The sequence below is a fragment of the Dacryopinax primogenitus genome, assembly GCF_000292625.1.
Source record: "Dacryopinax primogenitus strain DJM-731 SS1 chromosome Unknown DACRYscaffold_24, whole genome shotgun sequence".
Classification (NCBI taxonomy): domain Eukaryota; kingdom Fungi; phylum Basidiomycota; class Dacrymycetes; order Dacrymycetales; family Dacrymycetaceae; genus Dacryopinax; species Dacryopinax primogenitus.
The window spans coordinates 89,678-94,253 of NW_024467221.1; positions in this window are offsets into that span (position 1 = coordinate 89,678).

Genomic DNA, 4,576 nt, shown 5'->3' on the forward strand with positions numbered 1-4,576 from the left:
TGCACATACATTTGGGCCTATGTCCTCTCTGCTCAACTCCCAACTTTTGTTTACTCAGCCCCGATCAAACCACTTTGACAAGCACCAGATCTGTTTCATCCACACTTTCACTCCTGTTAGGGCAACACAGGCTGACTAAGTCTGCTCACCTAAGAGTGCCAAGAGTCTAAGCAGGCAACAAGGAAGTGGAGTAGACCTGATGACTAAGACCTATCTACAGTATAGGTACCTGTGGATGATCCTAAGAGACCAAGTCTGAAGAGACAGTCCCCAGGCAGAGTAGGCCTTATATTTATACCTCTGTGGTGGAACCTGCTAGAACATCTTGCTTACTCAGCCTAGTCAGGTGATCAGGTCATATGACCAAGGATGAGGTTATATGAGGTCATGCACAGCCATGCACAGCAGGTCACCTGACCATCCAAGCCTTCCAGCAGGTTCCAGCACATGCCAAGGTATACCAGCTACTTCCATGTCATAAAGGCTTAGTCATGTCTCTTGACCAAGCAATGAGCTGGTGCCCTGACAATTGGTTAGTGTGGACAATGGGCTTGGCGGACTTGGCGGGCTTGGTGGATGCACTTTGGGGCGACATTTGCAGAGAGGAAGTCAAGTGGTACTATGGAGGAATCAGTGAAGGGGGAGGAAGCCTTGGATTGATGGACACACCTGAGGACTTGTTGCCCAGACCCTTGCACATTTTGTGCCTACACAAGGTCCCAAATCTCTCATATGTGAGCATCCTTTTGAACCTACAATTGGGTTAGTGCGGATGATGGTGATCAATAACTGTTCTCACTTCTCTCAGGAACATTGTTAGGAACATTGGATACCAGATGAGACTGAGGATGAGTTGTTGTTGAGCACCTGGAGGGAGCATGCTTATCATAGACGGGATTTGATGCCATGTCAGACACCTCCACCTCACTATCAGACTCAATGTTGATGATGTTGTGGTCCCCTCAGCTTCTTCATGTACCCCTGAATTTGAATGAAGTTGCTTTCCTGTGGGCCTCTGGGTGACTATATAAATAGGTGCCAGATTGGACCTGTGTGGTCTTCGAGGGCTTGACATCATGCCAGTCAATAAGACTTTTGCCTTCTGTCTCAGGATCACTGGAAAACATGCTCGCCTCCTCTTTGAACAACAGCTGCTCTAATAACAGGATGGTGATTAGTTCAGTCATAGATCTGGATTAGGTGAACATGAATGTCACCCACCAGGTTCCAATTCAGTGCTCATATCCTCTGTCCATGCCACTTGGCCAGCAATCCTGACCCATGCTGTGTGTCCACTGGCCATCGCTTGTTTCCCTTTATGGACCATCTCTTGCTCAAGAGTCGACTGAGCTGATGCTTTGAATGCTTGCCCTTTATATTGAATGTCTCCAGGCATGTGTCTGCTCAAATCTCTTGTGTGGCTTCCCAGACAAAGGTCTTCGATTGGGCTGTATGCTTGCTGCTTATATCAGCCAGAAGTTATGCTACTTTAGAAGAGTTCCACACTGCTAGATTTGCTGCTGTCTCCTTGGCGCCTTTCCTACAGCTCAGGAGAACAAATTTTGGGGATCACTACATGCATGGCATCCAGGATAGTGAGGAAGCTGGAATCAAGCACTTGTCACACACTCAAACAGCTGTGAGCTTGTAGAACTGGAATTTGAGTGCAAGATTACCCACAGGTTGACCTGGCTCATGTCACTCTGCACAGTTGTTGGATGGCAAGAGGGAGGAACCAAGGAGCAAACCATTTGTGACTGCTGCGCCATTTTTGAGACCCCTCAATGTGGCTATACATGTTTAGGGCAAGATCTGTCAAATAGAGGACTGTAGAGGGCTGTAATCTGGCAATAACTAAATAACTCCCACCTCAATCTTTGTACAAATATTTTCTGTTGCTTTCCTCCTGTCCTGGGTATTCTCACACTTTGTTTGCCTGATAGCCACCTCATCCATCGGACTCTGATTCTCCAGAGGTCAACTCTCAGACCCGGGCTGTGACAGTATGCAGTAGCCACTGATTGCTTCATCTTGCAGACATCTGAATCTGCCAAAAGCAGGTGGACTGTAGACACAAAATTACCCTTACAGTAAGTAATATCCAGACATCAACTGATGTGCAACTCAATACACACCAACTACCAGAGTCTTGATTGTCAAAGAAACGGCAATGTCCTGCAAAAGCAGTGCTTGTAACACCCACAAATGCACTTCCCTGTGCTGCTCTCTTTCCTCTTTCAATGCCTCAAGCATTTACCACCCATGAGACTGCTCCTCCTGTGATACATTTGAAGGTGCAGTGTGGTCAATCTATTCTGCACTTGCCGGTGGCACCATTATCCCTAAACAGAGACCAAATCTTGCACCTGGGACAGAATCTTTGCAATCCTTGATGCCCAGACACAAATATGATCTCTGCTGAAATGGAAGCCAACAACTTGCCAGTGCTCAAAACACAGGCTACTGTGACGTAACTGCCTTGGACACATGATCCTATGACAACCAATTGATCTGTGGTGATCTCAGAATCTAGCATTCTACATCTATGGCCTCTTTGATTAGGATGCTAGTCACCACCAAGACATGTAGATGTGAGGTCCATCAGATGCATGGACATGAGGTCCACAGGATGCATAGATGTGAGGTCCATAAAATGTGCAGACATGAGATCCCAAGGTGCATGGATGTGAGGTCCCAAGATGCACCAATGTGGATGTGAGGTCTATCAGGCGCATGGACATGAGGTTTGCAAGATGCATGGACATGAGGTCCACAAGTTGCATGGATGTGAGGTCCACAAGATGCATAGACATGAGGTCTGCAAGATGTGTAGAGATGAGGTCCACAAGTTGTGCAGACAGAAAATCTGCCCCTTATGTGACTGTGCCTCATGTCAAACAAATTTTCAACAAGATGAAAAGGATCAAACTTCAGGAAGCAGATATCATTGCACATTCTTTGAGCCTCCCTGAATTCAAAACTGTTGATTGTTGTTAGTACTCATTATCCTTTCTCCTCATCCACACACCTAGAGAGCATCTTCATCCTGTCAATGTCATGTTATATGGACCAGGTACATGAGCAAACACTGAACTAATCTGTATCTCAAACAGATCCCCTTAGGCAGTTAACACACCCAAATTGACATTCATTGCCATGATGACATAGATATATTAGAAACTTGTTCAGAGCTACTGCATAGTGAGGAGTGCTGTATTACCCCAACAAGACAATGCTATTAGATTATTACAGTGCATATAGACTTGTGACTAACTACTAGTACGTAAGATCTCCATGAGGAAAGTGTGAATCTCAATGAGCTTTTCTTGCAACTCTCCCAGAAGATCATTGTCCAGTGTATGTGGGGAATGTTCAATGGCCAACAATTGGTCATCTATGACCTTCAGTGCTTGTAGGCAGTCTGAGGCAGATAGTGCAGTGAATTGATGAGAACCACAGGTATTTGTAGGGAGGGCAGGGACAGGTAAGGTGGGCAATGAATGGTCAAATGAACCAATGTTTTCCTGGGGGTCAGTCCCTTTCTCTGGATTCATTGTCTCCTGCATGGGGTTGATGGAAACTCTTGCCTTGTTTGAAGGCTTGGGTGTCATGGTCTGTGCAGCCTGTGAGTTTCGATGAGGTTTGGTAGTTATTGGTTCCAATCTGGGGGGAAAGGGAGCAACAGACACAACTTTGTCTAAACCTTGTGGCTCCATGAACTACACAGGCTGGTCTGGCACGAGTCCAGCCTGTTTGAGTACATTCTTTGGTATATAGCTGAGGTTTAAAGGGCATACAGTGTTTAGATTGAGTGTCATTTGAGCTAGAAAGCTGAGAATTTTGTGGAGGGGAGCTAGGAAAGCACAGTCATATGGAATTTCTAATTTGTAATAGAACGCAAGAGTTGGATTCTTTGGGCTACAACTAAACAACATGAGATTACCAGCAGCATGTGTGTAAAGCTTACAAGAATTGCAAGCCAGGCTATCCAGCCCACTACTGAGAGGTGTGCTATCACCTCTGGATGGGGCAGGACTGTTTGTATAATCCCACAAGCAAAGGGAATTAATGGTCCCAGGTCGAGAAATCGATCTGGTTTGAGTTCAGGTACAGGCCACAGGTTGGAAATTCCCCACTTGAATGTTTTCATGCCTTCAGATAGTTTTCATAGTACATGCTGTTGAAGATGAAGTGATATGTGACCAATAAATTGGATTTGAAATAGCATGGCAAGTGATCTACTCAATCTTTGAGGGTCAAACATGAGTGCTTCTACAACAGCACTCTGCAGAAAGAAGACCTCAATAAGAACTATAGGCCAAGATGCGGGTGAAACACTTTACCCAGATTGCTGCAGTAGACTCCATCCAACCACATGCCTGTTCATAGGTTGCATTTGGCCCATAGGGCGCCATGCCAACCACGAGAAGGGTGTGTAAAGTGGCCTCATTCTGAGAATTGCACAAGGGGGTGACTAAGCTGAGATAAAACACAGCATCAGGTATGCTACAATAGATAGCTTCCTCTTTGAACTCAGGAACCAGGAATGCAAGCAGAATGCCAGAGTGAGTGCTAT